Genomic DNA, 24,637 nt, shown 5'->3' with positions numbered 1-24,637 from the left:
ATATTTGCGCGTTCATGATCTAGAATCAATGAGGGTGCTACCGTGAGAGCGCAACAAATAAGACTTTTGAAACATCACTAACAAAAATTCCAGTAAAAGTTAGAGAGAAAGCAAATTGAATAGAAACTAAACTAAAATAGCTAAGTAAGAACAAAAATATGAAAAACTCATAAAAGTGAACGAAATACTAAAATGTGTTATAAAGACGAAAATAAAAGAAAACTAGAAAGATTATATGAAAATAAAGAAAAAAGAATTAAAAGCTACTCTATTGAACGCCATAAATGACGCTCATCAAATTCCCCCAAGCTAGAATTTTGCTCGTCGTCGAGCAAAAATAGATCAAATCCAAGGAAAGATGATGTAATTATTTAAGCAAAGCAAGAAACAAGAAAACTATAGAATATGAGAATGTACACTAACTAGCTTTTGTAGGAATCACGGTCAATTTTAGCAACCAATGACAAACCATTTAAACCCCTAGATCGCTCTAGAGGATGATTAATGCTCTCATAAGGCTTTCCTAAGAGAATAACCCATAACTCTCTAGTAAAACGAGGCAAAGAACAAAAAATGAGAAAAGAGAAAGTTAAAACCAAAAGGAAGAAAAATGCTCTTACAATGGACTTTTGCAAGTAGACAAAACACAAGCAGATACCAAGCTTCCTAAAGAAACAAAGTTAGACACGTTTTGAGATATCTAAGTTTAATGGAAACATAAAATATGCTAAGCATAGTGAACTATCAAGACACAATTCACTTACATCTCAAAACATTTTTAGCATATTCTCCCAATTCGCTTCAAATCTACTTTTAGTGAGCATCTCAATGGTTCCTCAAAGGAACCGGAAAAATAAAGAGATTTAAGGCTACTCGACGTCTCAACTAATTCATACCGCTCTATAAGATTGACCTACATCTCCCTCAACCGACTAGTAACTCAACCGCAAAGGTTAAAAGGTCTTGGAAAGGGTTGTAATGTGTGGACGAAAAGGGTGATGGTAGGCTAACATTTGAAATTTGCTTTTATAACTAAATCGTGAAGCAAAGATTGGCCAAATCCCAACACCAAAACCAAGTAACCACCTGACTTAGGGAAAAAGTAGGTCGTTTTCCAATCTCCCCTAGAGCCATACAAATTTATAATCTCTTAACAAACCTAATACGAGTATAAGGTAAGCAAAGGGTCGAATCCAAAGGAATGAGTATGAGAAAGCTATAGCCTAGGTGAAGCTACTTTGAAGATTGTAAGAAGAGTTGGATTGTAACTAAGGTATCAAAATACTAAACAAAATAAAGAAATTCAATAAGTTAAACACTTGGGATATAGGTTCCACATGCAAGCTATGATTATGCTAATTGATGGATGACTCGATTAGTTCAAACATTGTAAAGGACAAACAATAGTCACAACTAATGGAATCTAAAAGCTATCTCCTATAAGCCAAACTAGGGTTCACTATGAATGGCTAACAAGGAAAATCACAATCAAATTCAATCAATTAAAGCAATTCTCAAATCAAGGGTTCATTTCATTGAAATTTTCTATGTAATCTAGATTAATCTTATAAGTTGATCACTCCTATTCTAATTAATCACATGCACAACTATGTCAACCAATTTAATTGCAACAATTCAATCAACCAAGAATCATTAACTAGCAATAATCATCAATCAAGCATGCTTCCCCTTCTCCCTAGCTACTAATCTACTCACTAATCATAGTGGAATTGAAAGTCAATACAAATTGAATCACAAACATCATCATTTCAAGTTTAATCAAAGAGAAAATCAAACATTCAACAAAATCTCAACCAAAGATTAAAATTCGAATCAAACATTCAAGAATTAAAGGAAATAGCAAGCAAAAGTAAATTTAAAGGAAAGAAATCTTAAAAACATTCATTGATTGAAGAAATCCATACCTTGGTTAAAGCAAAGTTACAATATAAATAAAAATCCAAGAACTTTTATGTCTACTTTCTCTCTAACTTCTTTCTAGCTTCTCTCACTAAAAACTAAGAAAAAGAAAATTATCTAAAAGTTCTCTTCTCAAAGGTAATACAGGATTTATAGACAAAGAAGAAAAATAGGTTGGTCGCGCCCTCTCCCTTAAATCCTGTAGGCGCGGAAAAATGGGTACGGAACCCATAACAACTCAACAGGCATACTAGGCCACCGTGCCCGCGGCTCAAGGTGGATGGAACAAGGCACAACGGCCATGCCCACGGCGATCTCGCGGCCAAACTGCGACTACTTCTTGCCACAAATCGGCTGCTTTGGTGCGGGCGTGCTGCAAGGCTACTCGTGCTTGCGGAGCTTGCTTGGTTGCTTTATTTGCATTCTTGGATCTCTGAAATTGGCTCTATTCACTTCCTTGAATGCACTAGAGCTTCCTCCTCAACAATTAAATCCCTGGAAACTCGGCTCAACTACAAAACAAAACAAAGAAACGGAGAAACAAGAGAAATAGCCTAGAAATGAATAAAATAATAAGAAAACCATCAAAAGCATGCATTTCTCTAAACTTACACACAAACACGCAAATCCAGCATTATTATATAAAACACGACATAAAAGAATAAAAATGAACATAAAATTACGAAGAAAACCTAACCTAAGAATGTCATAAATGACACTCATCAAATTCCCCCAAGCTAAACTTTTGCTCGTCTTCGAGCAAAATAAAATAAAACCCAAGGGAAAATGATGACATCATTCAAGCAAACAAAGAAACAAAAAAACTAAAGAGGAGCAGAATGTACACCAAATCACTTTCGTAGGAATCACGGTCAATTTTAGCAACCAAAGACAAGCCATTTAAACCCCTAGATCACTCTAAAGGACGAGTTATGCTCTCATAAGGGTTTCTTAAGAGAATAACCCATAAATCTCAAGTAAAATGAGGCAAAGCACACGATAGGAGAAAAGAAAAGGTTAAATTAAGAGCTTCGAGTGAGAGTGAAGCACTCGACAATGGTAAGATCATCTTTTCTATCTTTCTTGTTATTTATGTCATTTAGTTATATTAATTGTGAGTGGGTCTTTGGGTCGGGTTTTATTCAGCAGTGAGTTGGACTCATCGAAACCCAACAATAAGGTCATGTTAAATCCCAAGAAATGTGCTTTTGGTGTTGAGTCTAGGAAGTTTGTCGGATTCCTTATTGATCAAAGGGGGATAGAGAAGGACCCCAGGAAGATACATGCGGTAATAGAAATGATGTCACCCCACACTGTCAAGGAAGTTCAAAAACTCACCGGTTGCCTGGCGTCATTGGGGAGATTCCTCAACCGGTTAGGTGATAAATGCCTTTATTTCTTCCAAGCAATCAAGAAGAAGACTAGATTTGAATATGGGGATGATTCTGAGACGGCCCTTCAGAAATTTAAAGAACACTTACACTCTTTTCCAAGGTGTATTATCCCCTTGCCCAAAGAGATGATTTACATTGACTTAACCGTCTCAGATCATAACCTCAGTGTCGTTCTCTTTGCTGAGAGAGACGACATTCAGCTCTTGGTCTATTTCATTAGCCATGTATTCAGAAATGCTAAACTACGGTACCCCATGGTTGAAATATTTTTCCTTGCTCTTTACATGGACGTCAAGAAGTTGAAACCTTACTTCCTGGCACACCCGGTTGTTATCTTCACAGACCAACAACTCAAACGGCCAATGACAACCTCGGAGTCATCTGGAAGAATGCTCAAGTGTGTTATTGAAATGCAAAATCTTTAAATTACTTTTGAGCCAAGAAAGGAAGTGAAGGGTCAGGCGTTTGCTGACTTTATTGTCAAAATGACTAGGCCGGTTGCACGGGATAATACTTATCAGGTTTGGAAAGTGTATGTTGACGGGAGCTCTACTATAAACAGTTGTGGTGCAGGCGTAATCCGATAGTCCCCTAAATAGGACAAATATGAGTATGCACTACGGTTTGAGTTTTAGGCCTCAAATAATGAGGCAGAGTATGAAGCCCTGCTAGCTGGTATCTGCATGTGTAAGGCGGCATGGGCAACGAAAATTGACCCCTACTCTAATTCACAATTGGTCGTTAGCCAATACCATAGTGACTATGAAGCCACCCATCTTATTCAAGTGCCCAGGTTTGAAAATAATCAGGCGGATGCACTGTCAAAATTAGCATCCTCCGCCACTTATGAAAAGCCTCGGTCAGTCTTTTAGGAAGTTATGGAAAAATGAAGTATTATAGAAGAAGAGCCCATTAGAGTGCTTGACTGAAGCTCTATTTGGATGGATGGAATTCGGGAATACTTATAAGATGGCACGCTGCCCGATTAACCACGTGTTGTGACTGTCATGAAAAAACGAGCTGTAAATTCTAAGATGAGAAACTAAGAACTCTTCAAAGCCGGATGCCTAAAGCCTCTTTTGAAGTGTGTTACCCTAGAAAAGGGGAAGGAGGTTCTCGAAGAATTGCATGCGGGATATTCCGCTTCTCATATAGGTGGCAGATCCCTGGCTATTAGGGCCAGGCAACAAGGTTAATTCTGGCCAATCCTCGAGTCAGATGCTATGGATATGGTTAGGAAATGTGACAAGTGCCAAAAAAAAATTGGCATACTCATCCATCAACCGGCCACTGACCTGACAACAATTCATAGCCCATTCCCATTTTCTAATTGAGGCATGGACATCTTGGGTCCGTATACTCCTGCATTAGGAGAAAAACGGTACATTTTGGTGGCTGTGGATTATTTCACCAAGTGGGTTGAGGCAGAGGCGGTCAAAAATATCAAGACTTAGGATGCCATCTCTTTCATATGGAAGAACATCATCATCCTGTTTGGGGTACCTATGTCTATGGTTTTTGACAATGGCCCTCAATTTGAGACGCCTCAGCTCAAAAATTGGCTGGGAGATCAAGGGATCTCATATTGTTTTGCATCAGTTGGCCGAACCCAAGAAAATGGCCAAGTTGAAGCCTTCAACAAGCTCATCTCATATGGCATAAGAAAGAAAATTGAAAGGGCCGGTGGTTTATTGGCTGAAGAATAAATTCATGTCTTGTGGCCCATCCGAACAACTGAAAAAGGGGAAAACGATGAAACCCCATTTCTCATGGTTTACGGTGCTGAAGCCGTCTTTCCCATCGAGCATTATGAACCGACTCTTCGAGTCATGCTATACGATGAAGAAGAAAACTGGGAGGCCATGCGGCTAACATTGGACTGACTCCCTAAATGCAGGGGCAATGCCGCCTTGCGTCATGAGATTTACCGTCTGAGAATGACTCGTGCCTACATCAAGAAAGTGCACAAACTGTCCCTAAAAGAAGGTGACTTTGTGTTACGAAAAATGAAGGCAACCGGTAGGGCCAAGGAGCAGGGAAAGTTAACTCCTTATTGGGAAGACCCTGTCGGATTTACGAAGAAGTAAGGAATGGCACTTACTACATGGAAACCCCAGACAGTAAACGGCTGCCTAAAACTTGGAATGTAGATCACTTAAAAAAGTACTACTTTTGAGAGTTGTAAATTTTTGTAAACAAAGAGCCTATCAATGAAAAGTTTCTTTTTACATCCAATTCCTTTATTTGTTGTTGTATATATATCCGGAATATTTTAAATGCCGCTTGTACTTTGTACAAACGACGCTCTTTTAAGTACTTAAAATAATAAACTATATACAAAAATTTAGTGGCTAAATGAACGTTTATCAAAGAGGTGAGGCCAATGGACGGATAATATTTGAATTCATAAATTTGTCTGCTCCAATATGAGTAAGGCGTCTGGTGACACCCATCCGCGTTGAATCGTTGCAGAGAGCATCTTCCAATTCGGTGGAAAATTGCTCTATAATCATATGTAGATGGCCGAAATTGGACGGCCAAAATTGAACGGCCTAATTTGCCAATTCATAGTCGTCTGACTGAAGTAATCTAAAAAGAACAACTAAGTCCACGAATACCGGATGTCTAAAGACATCAGCCGGTGACCGGCCGAATAACTAACTTTGATTATTTTTTAAAATTATACAAGTCCTTCCAATAGGGAAAACGGATATAAAGTGTAATTGGATTGCAGGTACCCTAGACGGTGGAAAACTAGGTCACTAAAACAACTAAAACCGCCTGGGCAAACGGCTGATCCGCTTGTTGTGTTGGAAGGCTGTGTACTTGGTTTTGGGCAATCACTACTTTGATTGATTGACTTGGGAACATCCCATACTCCTTAAAGTATCAAAAGTTCCTAAAATCACACAGGCGCCCAGGGGATACTGGTACATCACGTTGAAGAACTCCCAATCAGCGTAAGGGTGGACCAGATCCCAAGCTAGATTCAGGCGAGCCTCATTATCCCTCTCGTTCTCCGCCACCAGCAAGTTTTTCTCCTTGGAGATTTCTTCTTTGTGTGCATTCCTCATTTAAACAATATCAAGCTTGAGCCGGGTGTTCTCGTCCCTGAGCTGGGTGTTCTCCTGGTCCTCCCTTTCCAAAGCCTTCAAATTGGATTAAGCATTTTTAAGCGCCAACTCTAAGTTGGTGGCTTTGGTGTCGGTCTCCTCCACTACGGCCGTCAAAGTCTTAATCAGCTCCTCCTGTTTCAACTCTGCAACTTTAATCTCAATTTCAGTCATGGTATTTTGGTATTAAGTAGAGTTGAGAGCATTTGTGGCCCTTTGTTTAGCATCATTTACCTCCTCTTATTTTCTCCTAAACGGAGTCTTCAGCTCGTCCACCCTCAGCATCGCCTGTAGAATACAGACGGTAAAAAGGAGTGTAAGGAATATTTGAAGCATTACCCCAAACTTGAACCCCACTGTGATCAAATACTAAAGTACGGTGGCGTCCAAAGGGAAGAAAGCTAGAGCAAAAGAGTCGCCAACAAGTTTTAGGAACTTGTAAACCGTTCACGAGGTGAAGGTTACACCCCTTAACGATCCAGGAGATCGTCAACTCCAATAGGTCTGGAACCATGACTGGTAGTTTGGGGATGAAGGTATAAATCAAACCTAAAAGAGATTGAACCTACCCTAATAATAGGCCTCTACTTTATTCTGATCGTATTCATGTGCGCTTTCTGACTAACATGCAATCAATAAGTTTACTTTAAACCTGTTTATCTATGTTGGTCGAATTTAATGCACAAACAAATCTATTATTGGCGATCACTTGAATTATAATCAAATTAACACTAAACAAGATTACTAATTATCTTATCAGGCGTGATTACAAGTACAAATTCCCTTTAAACATGCATAAAAGGTGTGATCAAGCAATAACAATAAATATAATCAAGCAACATAATAATAACAATAATAAACATAATTATCATAATCATGTTAACAACCATAATAATTAAAATAATCATGTTAAAGCATAATAATAGCAAGATCCTAGGCATGATACTAACAAGATTATTAACAAACTCTAGCATGCCACTAATCAATAAAAATCAAAGCTTTAACCCTAACATGATACTAACATGAATATTAGGAAAGAAAATAGGAAGCATCACAGGAATCACAATTGTCATATTTGATATTAGAAATTATAGTTATTACCCTAAACATGATACTAGGAAAATAAAAACACCCTAACATGACACTAGGAATCATAATAACAACCTAGACATGATTTCTACATCAAAATATCAATAAAATCAATTAAAGCACTTAATTGGATGCCTCGTATCTCTTTCTAATAACAAGATACACACATTAGTAACTTCAAGGAAAATAATAAAATCAAAAAATTAAATTATTGAAAGAGAGATTTGGGACCAAACCCTCAAAAAATAAAACATTTCACGTTTAGGGAGAAGGCAACTTCGAACAATGCTAGGTGTGTCTAGATCTTGTGAATGCGGAATTTTGTTTGTAAAAGGTTAGGCTTGAAAGAGGGAGAGAGAATCAAGAAATTCTTCATCAGAGTTGGTGATTGAAAAAGGGGAGATAAGACCTCTATTTACAGAGAAAAAAGAGGGTCGAAGAATAAGAAAAGAATCAGAATTCGAATCGAAATAAAACTCGATGGACAACAGTTTTTGCAGATATTGTTTTTATCATATCATTTGACCTAGAAGTTCAAATATGGCATATATAAGTAGTTGGAAATCTCTTGAAGTCTACTTTCCAACCCAATTAGAATCAGATTAAAATCTTTTGTAGATAAAAAGATATGGCCGAAATAGTGGGAAGGTGTCAGCTTTGGATAGAGTTTCATATCTCATTCATATCTTTTTTGTTATAGCTCGGATTTAATATTATAATATATCATTGGAAAAATAATTTCAAGATCTATCCAACCATATAAGATTTGAATAAAGATTATGAGGCGCGATTTGGAAAGATAATTATATCTGACTGTCTTTGATAACTTTAATTTCGAATAGAATTAGGATTAAAAAAAGGAAAGTTTTTATTTAACTCAAATTCTTTAATCTTATCTTTTCAAAAAGAATAATTAAGATCTTTTAGAAACTTATAGAAGGTTCTAATTAATTCTAATTAGTTTAGGAATAGGATTAGACCTTTTGACCCTCCACATGATCATTGGGTCGTAGGTAAAATCCGACTAGGGCCCAGTTTAATATTTTGGCCATAACTCCCTCATTATTCATCGGAATTGGGCTTACAATATATCGTTGGAAAGGTCTTTTCAAACCCCATCCAACTGCATCATTATTTGACCCATATCATGGACCAAACTAAACTGGAATGCATGTTTTTCATAAATAAGGTAAGAAAAGAAATATTTTCAAAAACAAAATGAAGTGATATTTTAATAAAAACATCCTCATTACTAGACTTTTCACACTTTTGCTTCGTTCAATAATCAAATGACAAGAAAGGTATTCATCACTGAGGGTTTGGTTTTGGAGAGACACATTTGGGTGTCTACAAGGGGGGGTTAGAAGATAAGTCTAAAGATTAAAAATATACTTGAGTTAAGCTTGGTTACCTCAGCTAGTAGAGCTAGGATTTAATCAAAATTAACCGACTGCACTCCTGACACCCGGTCTTTGGACCTATTAATTGTCCTCAGCATCCATTTGGCGAATTTCTGAACATCATAACAAGGATGTGGTGAGAAAGCAACATAGGCGACACCCAAATTATGTCGGCTGTTGAACAGTTTTCCTGATGAGATCGGTGGGTTTTGATACGCATAAAGTCAAGCGGCCATGGGAGTTCAAAGAAATCTTCTTACCTTGGTCTTTGGGTTTATTATTTAGGTCCCATCTTACCCCATCATCCTTGGAATCCAAATGGAAAACGGGTTTACCCCATCATCCTTGACTACACCTCATCTTTCAAGAAGTCTGGATGGGGTACCTAGTTCTTTGGTACTATTATTTGGGTCCCATCGTCTAAGGGTTAAGTGCTGGTTGTGAAGAACTTCGGCTCCATTTTTTGTTCCCAAGCCTAGGATGGAATGTGAGGGAGGGTGTACTTTTTTCCGAGCAAAGCCGGATCCTTATTGTACATGCGTAAGACCTGGTTCATTGCTAAAGCGGGGAAAGAGATGAGATAAAACTTAGACGGCTTACCTAGAGTTATCATGTACTCCAGACTGGTGATTAAAGTATACCATGCTCCCTAGCCGCTTAGAGCCCGACTCATGTAATGCATATGAGCGAAAGCTTCGAAGCTTGGCTCAATGTTCTTGAACTCGTAAGCGGCGATGTAACTCGGAATTTTATCCAGGAGTTAGGGGTGAGCTGCCAAACGCCTAGGTCATACACCTTCAAGATCCTCCTTGTTCCCCTGTGAAGAGGGAAGCAGAGTCTAGATTTTATTGCCGACTCATAGCAGCAGAAATAATTGGTGGCATGCTTAACGTCATCCTCCCAAACTACAATTGCCTCCACAAGCAGGACTCTTATTTCCCACTTCGGTCCAATGGGATATTTATCTTGAAATCCCTTAAAGCTTGTTTTCAGGGCAGTTACATCCCTGGAAGTCATGTGTGTTTCGGTGGGGTTGATCATAGGTGGAGACTTAGCTAAATGTTCAACTTCAAAGCCAGCCTCCGCCTTACCAGACCTAGAAGCCTTCGCCCCTAATATTTAGGAGGTCTCGTCATCGTCCCCTTGATTAGGATCACTACGAGTAGAGGCGGAGATGGATCCTTCACCGTCTTACTCTCTCAATATCCCATCATTGGAAGTGGAAGGGGTATCCCAGGCAAAGAACCACCTACTCATCTGACTCCCCATATTCATCGTGTTGGATAACTTCATCAGCTGGCACTTCCAAAGTGCGACATCTCCTTCTTGACTGTGTAGTTATAATACCCAAGATTTTAAAATATGATTTATTATACTCTAATCTATATGATAAGCTTAATTAAATTTCAACCTCTATTTTGATGACGAACAAATGTTTTAGTCTTAATTTCATTTTAAGATTTTATTATTTCATAATCTAATTTTTTCGAATGAAAGTAATTTATTTCAAAATGTATTTCGAGTTAGAAATTCATATTTTTATGTTTTTGTCAATGTTGAAAGTTTTGCATCAAAATCTGTATTTTTACATGAGAGAATAATGTTACCAAAATAATATGGAACCATGCATAGAGATTGTCCAATTATCTTAGAGAGAGTTGAATTCCCAGCTAATTTGATAGCATTTGACCTATCTGAGTTTGACATAAATATGTGTATGGATTGGTTAACCAAGTATGAGGACAAAATTGATTGTTTTGAGCAAAGTTTAACTCTTACGGCGCAAAATTGAGAGAGGATATCCTATCAAAAGTTTGAAAGAAAACTTAAGTTCCAAATAGTGTCTGCTTTGAGAGCTCACCAGATTGATATGAGGATATGTGGTTATCTTTGTGGTGTGGTTGACTTAAACCATTTTGAATCATCTGTAACTAACATTCCTATAGTTTGTGAGTACCCAGAAGTTTTCGAGAAGAGATACCTGGCATGCCACCACAAAGAGAATTAGACTTTACCATCGAGTTAATTTCAGGATCGGCTCCTATTTCTATTGCACGATATTGGATGGCACCAACTTAATTACAAGAATTGAAGAAACAATTAGATGAGTTTCTTGAGAAAGGATACATTCGACAGAGTGTGTCACCTTGGGGAGCTCCAGTATTGTCTGTGAAGAAAAAGGATGGAAGTTTGAGGCTATGTATCGATTATAGAGAGCTAAACAAGATCATAATCAAGATCATAATCAAGAACAATTATCCTTTACCCCGCATTTATGATTTGTTTGACCAACTTCGAGGTGCAAAAGTATTTTCAAAGATTGATTTGAGGTATGGATATCGCCAACTCCGAATTAAATATGAGGATGTTCCAAAAACTTCCTTTAGAACGCGATATGTTCATTATGAGTTTGTTGTAATGTCATTTGGGTTACCTAATGCACCAGCTGTTTTTATGGATTTGATGAACCGTATTTTTAATAATGTATTTCAAGAATAATGAGGAACATGAGGAACGTTTGAGAATAGTGCTAGATACCTTGATCAGGAATCAATTATATGCAAAATTTTCAAAGTGCGAGTTTTGACTACAGGAAATATCATTTTTGGGGCACATTATTTCTGATAAGGGAAAATTTGTTGATCTTAAGAAAATAAAAGCAATTGTGGAATGGCCTAGACCAACCAACGTTCTTGAAGTACGAAGTTTTATGGGTTTAGTTGGATATTATAGAAGATTTGTTAAAGACTTTTCCAAGGTTGCATTACCTATAACTCGACTTGTGAGGAAAAATACCAAGTTTATTTGGGATAAAGATTGTGAGACTGCATTTCAAGAACTTAAGAAATGTCTCACCACTGCTCCTATTCTCACCCTTAACTACAAAGTAGGCCTAATGTCACACATTGTGGCACCACTTTACTTGTCCAGAAATAAAAAGATTTTTAAGTAACACTTTTGTCACACTTAAATAACAAGCATCACTTGTATGTAACACGTAAGCAATTTGTAACACTTTAAAGTAACACTTTGATAATTTGTAACACTTTAAAGTAACATTATTTAAAGATTAACACTTTCATGTAACACTTTGATTATATGTAACACTTACATGTAACACATAAATAATTTTTCATAGTATAATGTTTTTTTCCTTCGTATTAATCATTATTAGGATTTTTACTTTAACTAACCAAATTATAATGATGAACTTGAATTTATCAATATAAGGATTTTCTTTTTTTATTCGTAGCATTTTTTATTTGTACTCGTAGCATTTTTTTACCCTTACTATAAATTATAATGCATATGGTGTTGTTAAGATCACTAAACCTTATTTTTCCAAAATTGATAATATTTTTTTTACCGAAATTAAGTTATTTTTACTATTTCTCTACTGTATTTCTTCCTTTAAGTTAATAATTTTTACTAAACTTAACATTTTTTTATATTATTTTTTGTAAGGTGAAAAGAATATCATATAACTATTATATAAAGCTAAACTTTTAGCCAGTCCACGAGGCAGCAACACTTGGAGTTCCAATTTTTCACCAAGTGTCGCAGTGTCGTGCCACGTTGGACAGATTTAAATAGACCTCATAAGATACAAAATATTTAGCTTAGAATTCTATTTGGATAGAATTTTAGTATAAAATTAGTTTTATTTTCGATAAAATACCAATATTTTAAATGTACAAATTCAATTATAATTTTATTAAAAAAATTATTAGAATATAATTCTAAAAAATTATCAAATAAATTATTTTTTATATCATAATGTTGTTTGGACTAAGTAAATAGTTCAAAGCATAAAACATACATTTATAATATATATACTAATCGATTAAAATAATATACTTCACAATCTAGCAAATCGTATAAAGATTAAAAATTTATCTTAAAATTCAATAAACAACTCGGCATCACAGGGGAACAAAACTAGTAATATATAATAGCGAATCTTACTTAAATGTTATTAAAGGGATGCTAGTATAATTGTTTTGTTTTTCTTTGCTTTTTCTTTTTATTTTTGCTTATTTTCCTTGTTTATGTTGGAAGTTATTCCTCATTTGAATAAAAAAAAGGCTTTAAAAAATAAAATAAAACCACCTAAGAATCTGTCTCTACAGACTCTACCCACGCAAAGTCACAAACCCTTACCCTTCCCTCTTCTATGTAAAAAAAAGTACTCAAAGAGACACTCATAGTCTCATACCCAAACTTCTTGAACCCAAAAACCTCTAAATTTCAGTGGCAATTTGCAATTCCCCGGTTAGCAGACAAATCTTGTTGGTTGTCGCTGTCGTATTTAATTTCGTGGTGGAAATACTTCATTATTCTTCAATTCTAAGGTTTGTTTCTCACAAAAAAAAAAAAAAGGTATTTTTGCTTTTGATTTATGAATTTGATAGAGTAATTGGTGTTGAATTGTTGTTTTAATTGGGTTTTGTGGAATTTTAGGTAGATTTATATTCTCGATTTGTATAAGGGTTTAGTGATTTTTTCTTGATTATCAATTGTTTCATAGTTACTAGTTACATTTCTGTAAAACTCTTTTGTTTTTTGGGTTTTTTTTAGTAAAATTCCGATTTCCATTAAAGCGAAAAATAGAGCTGCAATCTTTGGCGCAATCTCAATAGTCATGCTATCTATATATAGCTGCTATTTTAGTATTTTTGCCGCATGCAAACCTGGCGACATCATCCCTTTGAGTAGGATGGGTTAATACCATTTTGTTTGTTTTCTCTCTCTCCTCTTCTTTCTAATTACTGGCTTTCTTGATTGCTTATTGATTGTATTTGAGGGCTATTTGGCATGATATAGTTGGTCTTAATTGCTCTTTTTTTTGCTGTTAATCGAAAGGTAATTTCATGCCCCCTTTTTATGTATACTTTTTTCCCTGAATTTTTTTTTTCTAATAATCAATCTAGTTTCTTACTTTGAACAAGTTGGGTGATGAGTTTTAAACTTTGCTGATTTGAATGTTGCATAGGTTTTGATTCCTATTATGAAACCAATTGAATACACCATTGCAAATCATAATAAAATGTAAGTTTAATCTCACCTTTATTTAATGCTTTTTTATTTTATTTTATTTTATTTTTACCTATTTTATGTTCCTTGAGTTTTTCTGTTTGCTATTTCAATTATTGAGTATTGTTTTAGGGGGAGTGCCCAGTTGATCTTCTTGATTGACAAACTATGTCAATCTTTGACGCCACATCAGCAGTTTGAGTTACTAGAAGATGAGTCAACCGAATGAAGCTACACGTAGGCAAGCCTTATTTTAACAATGGTTGTTTACTTCTGTCAATTCATTAGTTAGCTGGTGAGTTAGTGAGTTACACTAGGGTGAAGGCTGATATTAGTTAAAGCTTTTATTGTAGGCAGTTGGTAGATAGAGACCAGTCAAATCAACAATACTACTGACTATTTCTACAACTTAAATGCAACAACTGTGAAATAAAATATGAAATAAAATTAGATATTTACCTTCACATTGTATAAAAAATAATTTTTAAAATAAATTTTATTTTATTGCCTCTAACTAAATGCTATTAAGGAACTGATTAACATGACTACCCCTAAATTATGGTTTTACAAAGTTTTTGTAGTAGTAATCATCAAACTTCACCGTCTATAAGTCTATTGTGTTAGAAAAGTAATGATAAAATAAAGGCCGTACGAACATATATATTTTTCAGAGTTGACTTTTTTGTCTATTATTTTGTATGGGATTATGAGTTAGTAAATATATAAATAGATAAAGTTATTCATTTGAGACTTGGCTAAAGAAACGTGTCTTAAATATATCTAAATCATTTTGTTCGTACTTACCCCGTTTCAAAATAATCACCGGAACATGAGTATGTTTACTCTTTGTAAGTATTATTTGATTCATGATTAGTAAACTTATGTACAATTGACAATAGTGCCACGCAAAGGGACGGATGCACTAATGGACAAGGTAAATTTTTTACTTCAAATGTGTCAATTTAAGTTAATGAAACTTCAATGTATTAAAGGATTGCAACTAAAATGATTAGGTTAATTGTTATATGTAATGATGTAATTGTGTAATTCTTACCAATGAAAATTAATATATACTTATTACCTCTATTTTTTTTTTTAAGTTGATAAGTATTCCTATTTAGAAATTTTATTTTTATTTCACCACATTTTCATTTTGGGTAAGTTTTTTCAGTAACCTTTTCATGCAGCAGACAACACCGTGTGGCAGGAGCTACCTAGTTATTTTGTTAAGGTTTACCTTAGTTATTCAGTCAGGGGTTACTCGGTCAGGATTATCTTTTATTATCTTACTTAAATATTTTTACAAGGTTTGTACTAGACTACTCCTTTATTTACAACAATTGTAACTAATTTAATCTATATTTGTATTTTATCACATAATTTTTTATTATAAAACCTCATTTGTTATATACATATAACTAGTTTTGTAACCGGGCGGGCGATGCCCGGATTGTTGATAAAAAATTTAGGATAAAATATAATTGTTTACTTTTTGTAGTTTGTAATTTGTAAATAGATATATATATTATTATTAACTTGATTTTTTTTTAATGGTTTAGTTGATTTTTTTTTATTGAACTTAAATTATTTTTATTGAATTGAAAGTATTTTTACTAAACTAAAATTATTATTTTTTGTTTAAAATTTATTTTATTTCAGGTTTTCTATTATTTTTTGAAAAATTAAATATATTATAAATGGATCTTATTTTAAAGAACTTTTTAAAACGAATTTTATAATGGAAATAAAACCGAGTCATAGGATATTTATTAAAAGTTATGATTAATTATATATATATGAAATATTAGAAGTATATTCATTTTTATCTTAAAAAATCTATCCAAAATTAGCTTACTTAGCATCATATGTGTCACACAGTCACAGTAATATCTATTTGTCGGTTACATGACACGACATTTGGTGAAAACCTAGAATGCTTAGTGTTGCTGTTACGTGGCCTCGCTGCAAGACCGATTTTATATATTAGTGATATGATACGATTTGATGACCCGGGGCATTTCCTAGGCCAAAAACTAGTTTTATTTCCTAAAATGAATATGGTGCAATAGTTGTGAAACCTCCATTACTACAAAAAGAGTACTTTCTCGACACTGGGCCTTCGACGCTAGACTGGTAGTGTCAGCTCTGAAATACTATGCGTGTTTTACCGACGCTTTTTAGCGTCGAGAAACTCTAGCACGTGACTAACACGTGAATTCAACACCCACAATTTCAAAATTTAGGAAAAAAAAAAAAAACAAACCAACCAACCCCTTACCACTCAGTGACTCAGTTATCAACCCTAACTATTCTTCTCATCTTCATACGTAATTCTACAAAGAGGCTCATGGAACCATGAATTTCAAACTCAAATCTTCGCTCCTCTGTGAATCAAATTCAAATTCAGATCTTCGCCCTTCTTGAATCAATTTCAAAGCGTGCTACATCAGTTTCAAAGTTACATTTTCGTCCGTCGTCCCTCTCTATTCTATTTCGAAATGAGGTAAATCAATATAAGTTTAGATCTTTGTCTCTCTAAATCAATTCATATTAAGGTACATCAATTATATATTCAGATCTGTCTAATGTTAATCAATTTGTTCCTCATCTCTGTGCCGACAACATTAAGGCGTATATTTTGTTTTGTTTTTTTTTCTTTTTTATTCGAAATTGGGTTTGTGGATTGTTTTTAAAGCTTTTTTTCCCAATAATGTTACCGAAGTATGGTCAGATGATGGGTTTAATTGATTGAACAGTAAAAATTTCAAGGTTTCTTAAGTCTGGTGGGTTGTGGTAATCGGCTCAGGTGGGTAGGATGTCGGATCTGAGTATGGAGTTGCAGGAATCTGGGTGGGAAGAGCTCCGAAAAGAAGCCCGAAAGATTGAAGGTAATCTTGATGTTAAGCTTTCTTCTTATGCTAAGCTTGGTGCTCGTTTTACCCAAGGTAACCTCATTTTTTTTATTCTAATTTTTATGGGTATTTGTTGTTCTTAACATTTTGATTTGATTAATTTTGAATAGGGTTTTAATGGGTCTACATTGTGTTGAATTTATGTATCCTAAATTTGATTTCAGATTTTGATTATTGCATTAGTTTTTGCTTCATGTTTTTCTGAGTAGTTAGTTTGTTTTTGTATAAATTGATGTTGTTTGTTTATAATTATGGCGATTGGGTGTAGATAGAGTTCATTTAGTTACCAATTTGGTTAATTAGTTTTGTGGGCAGTGAATTTTGATCAGAAGAATAGAACTCTGACTGTGTTATATTAGATGGTGATTTAAGGTGAATGGGTTGGAATTTCAGTTTTTGGTTGAGTCTGGTTTGTATGAAAGCGATGACGAGGCGGCAAAGAGGGAAGCGGTTTTGGCTCGCCTTAGAGAGGTATAAGAACTAAATTGGTGTGTGTTGAAGTTATGTTCTTATTTCTGACATGAATTTTAGTTGACTTTATCGAATTTGGGCATTTTGTTTGGATCCTTACCCGGGGTATACTCCCATAAGGCATGAACAAATTGATGACAGTGTGTACGAGGAACTTCCTGGTGGAGAGCTAATCTAACCGGAGAGGCATGTTAACATATTCTTTAGTATGGTTTTTTTCCTCTCTTAACTTTTGTTTTCAAAACTATTCAGTTGGATGTTGAATAGGCAGCCTTTGGGAGCTGATCTTCCATCCTTGTTAATTTTATATTTGATGATTTTCTAAATTCTAAAACGTTTGAATCACTTCTAGTTAATGATTAGACATCATAATTACATTTTCCTTTTCAAGATAGTAATTAAAGAGACATCATAATCGCATTTTCCTTGTCATATGTATAAAAGCAATTTCAGTTGGAAACTTGTAAACATGTTTAAGATGGCTAATTAGACGATTTTATAAACTTTTGTCATTGCAGGAAGGACTTGTTGCTTGCTTATGATATCCTAATAAGATATACTTCAGAACATGTAGTCTCAATTTCTGAAGTGTTCTGTTCTTTAACAAGTTGCCTTATTATTTTGTTTACTTTGATGATAGATATTTTATTTTCGTGGATGAATCCCCTCATGGAGCTTGGTTATAAAAGACCATTAACAGAGAAGGACGTATGGAAGCTAGACACATGGGATCAAACTGAAACATTGATAAGCAAGTATGTACAATTTTCTTACATATATCTCTTATTTTTATAGTGAATGAATGGTTCCCCTGGGTTTTTGTCTGATATTCTAGGTTCCAGAGTTGCTAGATTGTGGAATCTCGAAAACCAAAACCGTGGCTTTTAAGACCGTTAAATCGTAGTCTTGGTGGAAGGTATGTAGGTGAATATCTTTCATCTGTAAACCTATGCTAATTGGTGGTGGTTTGTTTTTTTTTTTTTTTTTTTTTTTTTTTTTTTTTTTTTTTTTGTATTTTCAAGCTTTTGTTTTTGTCTTATTGCCTTGTGCAAAAATATTTTGCTCCCTATTTTCTCAAATTGTCCAATTTATTCCTTAAAACTAGATTTTATATTTTCATTTCAATGAACCATTTTGACTTTAACATGTTTGGGCTACTTTTGTATATCCTTAAGATTTGACTATTAAGATTTGTTTTGCTGTAATATATCTTACATGTATACTTTTTTAATTACTGATCCATTCATTTTTCTCTGTAGGTTTTGGTGGGGAGGATTCTGGAAGGTACTTTTGTCTTCAAAATATGCAAGATCATTTATAGAATATATATATTGCTATGAAAAAATTACAACTTCTGATATTAAACTCACATTACCTGTAAAAACTCACATTATCTAGAAACAAAAATCTGACATTACCGGAAGCTATTTTGATCTATTTCTACTCTATTTATATATTTGACATTTGGTTAGTTGGCTTGTATAATAATGCAACACATAAAAATATATTATCCTTATATATGCTGCTTGTTTAATTTGGCTTGGTCCATGGTTTCCGCTCCCTATGTTCCTATAATCGTGAACTTTTGTTAATTTTGAATTGTGTTTGCTTTTGTTGCGATAAAATTTGTATTTTTGGGTTGATTCATGAATGGTGAGGATTTGAAAGAAGGGGGTGGTTTTCTAGTTATTGCTTTAAAGTCTTAGGTGTGGTTTCTTTTTGAATCATTGTAATTGGTCGGTATTCGTATATATTACTAATTTTATTTCTGTCATTAGTTGAAATGATTGATAATGTTCTTGTTGCAGGACGTTGACCACACTGTTGTCGACCTTGCTATTGTTGCTATGCAATGTTGTTGCTGTTGTTTTTTATTCTCGATGATGTTGTCAGTATTCTAATTTTGCTGCTATCCCTATCTCTGCTGGGATTGCTAGTTCCTCTCAGTCTGTTGTCTCTGTCTTCCACCCTCCCTCGGGTGAGAATGGAGCTACTACTAATGCCGCATTCTGTCCCTGAAGACCCTCTGCCCTGCTGTTCCTTTGCAGCAGCAGTGGATTCCTCCTCCCCCTGGGTTCAAAAGAATCCATACAGATGGCTCTTGGAGGAGGATTAATGTTGCTGCTGGTGGTGGAGTGATTCGGAATGATGATGGGACTTGTTTATTGGGTTTCTCCAACAAATACAACGCTGTCACGGCGCTAGCAGCTGAGCTTTATGCTGTTAGAGATGCTTTGGCTATGGCCGAGGCTTTTGATGTGAAGAAAGTGGAGCTTTTCACGGATGCAATTTCCATTAAGGTGATGTTTAATTGACACCTTCGACCCCATTATCCACCATCCCCTTGTTGCCATAATAAATGACATTGCTAATAGCATTAGGAAACTTGAAGAGGTGGAGATTAAAGCATGTTCGTAGGGATATCAATGTCATTGCCCATAATCTTGCTGAAGGTTGTAATGATATGGCTATTGGCCATAGGACTTATTATTCTATCCCAGATTGCGTGAAGAACCCTTATGAAAGGGAGTTATGTATTCCTACTGTCGAAGTTTGATGCCACCTATTTCCTCTAGCTTAGATGTCTTATTAGTGATGCCTATGATTGGCTTTGTTCTGTGCTTATGTATAATTACCTCTTGTTTGTACTTTTGAACTATTGGCTCCTTGGTATAAGATAGAATTATACCTTTTGTAATAGAAAACTCATTGCTATTAGATATTGTACATAAACTATAAATATATTTATATGCAATAAAAAAATTTGGCCTAATTTTGCTGTGTATATATTGGTAATTAATACTTGAAAACTAGTAATAATTTTTAGTGGGAAATATTTTTTTATTGTATTCTAGATATTTTTGTAAAAAATATGGACCAATAAAACCTTCCCTAACAAAGAAAATATCGACAGAAAAAACGTTGGCAAAATACTTGACATCAAATATATGAAACTGTGGACACAAAAAAGCGTCGCTATCTTTATGATTCTAGACACAAAAAAGCGTCGTTAAAGCTAAGAAAGTGCGCCAACTACTGTGAATTCCGACGCATCGTATAAAGATTTAGACACAGTATAGTGTCGAGATTCGCGACGCTTTTTGATGACGACTAATACTCTCGACTCACGTTTTCTCGACGCTTTTTTAAAGCGTCGAGAAATAAATTTTCGACGCTTTTTAGCTTCGTGAAATAAATTTTCGACGCTTTTTAGCGTCGAAAAAAGGCTTTAAAAGCGTCCAAAAAGGACGGATTTTCTAGTAGTGCTCCTTAAAAGCCTAGTGGTGCAATAATTTTAAAACTGAGATAGTATATCAATCCTTATAAATCGGACAATAATATGCTCCTTTTTAAATTATTTGAAAATATACATCAATGTGTTAACTTTGTTATATTAAAAGTGAAACGTATTGCAAATAAAACATTGTTAGGATAATTACACGGGTGCAGTATTGATGTACACGAATCAACATTCATTAATCATTATCATTTAACTTATAACCATACTACTCCCTTCGTGTTTTAATAAGTGTTACACTTACCAAATTTGGTTGTACGTGTTTTAATAAGTGTTAACTTGTTCTGATTTACTGAGTTGAACTGAACTAAACTAAACTAAACTAAATTGAACTACTACGACCCCCACTCCTTTAGCTCTGGAAAATCCTACCCTAGTGAAGATATGAGCAGCAGCACGTGCCCCTATGTCTTGAGTCTCCGAGAACTTCTGGATCCGTTTCAACAACGCAACTGCGTCCTCTGATTCCCCAAGTGAAGAGAAAGAGAAAGGAAGGAAACAACATCCAATTGTCTGACAATTGGTTTCGTACTTGACCGCTTATGTCGAGCTGCATCATCCACAACCCATCCAAGAACAAAGTCAGATAGCCCAAACTGTTATATATTATTATTATTGTTATTATTATTATTATTATTATTATTATTATTATTATTATTATTATAAAAATATCAAAAAACCTACAGAGTCAATCAATTTACAAGAAACTGGTGGGGAGCCGAGATACAACCTAGCCCCCCACCCCTCTAGTTATAGCGAACCCGATCATGCTGAAGATGTAAGCAGCTGCACGAGAACCAAAGCTAATCCTTTTTTGTGCTTGTTTCTAGATTTCATTTTGTAGTACTTCCTCTGTTACATATTATGTGCAACATTTGCCATAAATGGATGTTTCATATTATGTGCAACAAAATTAAATTTCTTTTTTTAATATATTTTTAAAAATGAATTTACCAATATACCCTTACTTAAATTCAATTAACACATTAACTCAAATATTATAAACTTGTTACTAACTTAATTTAAGTTGATGATGCCTGTCAAAAAAGTTAATGATTGTCATGAAATTTACCCCAAACTAATTAAATCAACCCATTCAACTCAAATTTCTTCTTACTCTCTTTCTCCTCTAACTGGTCAACCACCGTCTTCACCACTCACTAGAAACCACCACCACCACCACCACCACTATTCTCTACTCTAGAGTACCCTCTTTCTTCATCTACCCACAAATTTCTCCTCTCTTTCATCTCTCCTAAGATCACGGCCGCATACATAATTAATTAATTATACAAGTAAGTCTTTTTTTTTTTTTTTTGACGGGAAGCCTTTTGTCTAGTTAAGTTCAGAAATAAAACTACTCTTAAAAGATAACCATAAAATGACGACTGTATATATTGGAGTCACTATATGTGTCAATATGGGTGATTATATTTATTTTAATAAAAGTTACTATATTTAAAGAGGGGTCCCTATAAATTTAAAAATGGGTGATTAACTGATTATATTTAAGTAGGAGTCACTATATGTAATAATTCGGTAATTACAAAAATGATAACTATATCTATAAAAGGGGTCACTATATCTTAAAAAGGTAATGATATGTATATAGGGGTCACAATATGTGGAAAAAAAATGACTATGAAAAAGGTAAGTATTTGCTAAAAAGGGTCACTAAATTTCTATATATTAGCCTATGTAGGATTAGAACCTACATCTTCTGTGCAAATAAATATACACAGTGCTCGACCAATTGAGGTAATAGGCTAGAATAGATGTTCTCGGCTTGTTACCAAACATCAAAACATACATTAAGGAATATTGACCATTTTCAAGCACATGTATATGTCACCTTTTCATTTTCACATGGTTACTCCATGAACTAGATATATTATTGAGTAAATATGTCACCTTCTCATTTTTCACATTTTCATTTTCATTTTCACATGGTTACTCCATGAACTAGATATTATTAACTCAACTAGATATTTTAATGTTCCATGAACTAGATATAATTCATTTTCTCAGAGCATAATCTTCATTATACAGTAGCTTTAGTGTCTACTTTTGTTTTAAAATTCAAGCAAGGCCTATCCCCATGCCTAGGCACATGATATGGAGTAATGCATCCTTTAAACCCTCTTCCAGCAAACGAAAGTTTTATCCTAGTTTTCTAGATTGAAAGCAGGGAAAGAACCACAACTGCCTCTAATGGCTCCAATAAAATCAACCACACCTAATAAGTTGTGAAATACTCAATAACACATGAATTAAACATAATTCTACACAATAACACCAATAACTTTGCAGTGTTAATGTCAAAACCAAACTAATCTATTCCCAAATTTGCAAAGTCATAATATAGTGACCGTTTTATTTTATTTTATTTTAATTAGTATAGTAACCTTATATGGACTAAGGAATTGCATGATAAACAGTAAAAGAAAATTCGGCCACTTATAACTTTAGATTAGCAATTAGCAAATAATTTCATCACTTCATTGAATCATATTGATCCCATTAATTCAAATCATAATATAGTAGATGAATTCAAATCAAATTATATTCCCAAATTACAAAATCAATCATACATTGTAACAGTACATGTACCCCTAATATTCCATAGTCGCCGAAATCACTTCGATTATGCTTGCCTGCATATCCAATTGGAATCGCCCCACGTGAAGTATTTAATATTACTCAAACAAGAATTAGTTATTGGGACCTATAATACAATTTTAATTTACAATTAACGATTATTAACAACTCTAAAAACAATTTAACAGAACTATTTCGCAATAATGATTTACAGAATGCTCTTCCTCGTATACTTCACCACCACTTTCGTTATGCAGCGGCTGCCTCCTTTTTCCCAAATCGATTTGTCCAAAACTCATATTATAAATTGATTATAAATTTTAAGGACAATTTGCAACAACACATATTATACAAAATTCAGAAAATCTTGCAAAATTGAAGACGCCGGTTTGTACAGCGATAGTCGAAGGAGATTTAACGAATTTGGGATGTGATATTTTTGAAAACCCTAACCAAGGTTAAATGGACGTAGATTGAGTTAGCTCAAGTTTAAACGGCGTGTACTGACATGGCAAGTGTTGTCACCTGAGATGTGGCAGTTTGTACATGTCACATGGAGGAAGTTACTAATGCATCCTCACTTAAACCAAACAAAATACCTATAAAGCCCCTAGATTGACATAATTTGTCTATCATGAAGATTAACATGGATTTCCCCTTGTTTTAGAAAGTGGGATTTTGGTGAGTTTGATTGGTGTTGTTTAAGTGCAATTAAGCCTTTTTCTTTCAAGTAGTTGTTGAATTGGATTTTATGAGCAAAATCGGGCAGATATATAAATGGCTAATAAGGTTTTGGTGAGGCCAAATTAGTGAATTGTATTCTAATTTGGCAGCAAGATATTTAATTATCAGCAAATCAGATGAAGAAATTTAGTTAACAACCTGGCTAGTGGGCAGGAGGCAGTAAGATGGCGAAGACTTGATTGTGTAGGTAGCCTGCACATACTTTTAAAAGTCAAAAGTTAGGATGAGTATCAAGCTCATAGATGAATTTATGTGGTTTAGATGTTGAAAAATAGTTATTTGGTAATTCATATTAAAATAGTTATGTAGTATTTGGTAATTGCTTTAAAAATTCTTATTTGGTAAGTTCTTTTAAAATTGTGATGTAAGTAGATCCTATTCGAATTGTTCCTTATTTATTCATGTTCGCATTTTTATAGATGTTTGGTTTAAATGCACTGATATTAACCTGCACAGTTATGCAGAGGATCTAAAAGCAATTTTTTTTTTGTATCTAAGGTTCCCCCTCTCTTTATTATTATTGCTCTTCCTAATTTCATTATCTTGGGAATGACTCTTGTTTCTCTTTCCTTTTACTTTATTGGCAAGTGTGTTAGGGTTGTATATTGAAAGAGTGATCTTGCATTGAAATTTTGCAAGTTAATGCCTGCACATGGTGTTAAAA

At 34.4% G+C, this 24,637-nt stretch overlaps 1 long non-coding RNA gene across 14 annotated transcripts; it reads left to right on the top strand.

Annotated features, from left to right (window-relative positions):
* The first annotated feature begins 12,830 nt into the window (after positions 1 to 12,830).
* On the top strand, positions 12,831 to 20,118 carry LOC110684862. 14 transcript variants are annotated; one of them, XR_002503876.1, is made up of 9 exons: positions 12,834 to 13,268; positions 13,910 to 13,965; positions 14,083 to 16,838; positions 17,256 to 17,333; positions 17,454 to 17,539; positions 17,974 to 18,088; positions 18,169 to 18,249; positions 18,593 to 18,617; positions 19,142 to 20,118. It is a non-coding gene; the product is annotated as an uncharacterized LOC110684862 (long non-coding RNA). The 14 variants fall into 14 exon arrangements; XR_002503879.1 differs by having other exon boundaries at positions 12,831 to 13,268; positions 14,083 to 16,453; positions 16,757 to 17,539; XR_002503867.1 differs by having other exon boundaries at positions 12,833 to 13,268; positions 14,083 to 16,453; positions 16,707 to 17,539.
* Positions 20,119 to 24,637: the final 4,519 nt, after the last annotated feature.

Source organism: Chenopodium quinoa, unplaced genomic scaffold, assembly GCF_001683475.1.
Source record: "Chenopodium quinoa cultivar QQ74 unplaced genomic scaffold, ASM168347v1, whole genome shotgun sequence".
Classification (NCBI taxonomy): Eukaryota; Viridiplantae; Streptophyta; class Magnoliopsida; order Caryophyllales; family Amaranthaceae; genus Chenopodium; species Chenopodium quinoa.
This window is presented reverse-complemented; position numbering and strand designations above follow the sequence as displayed.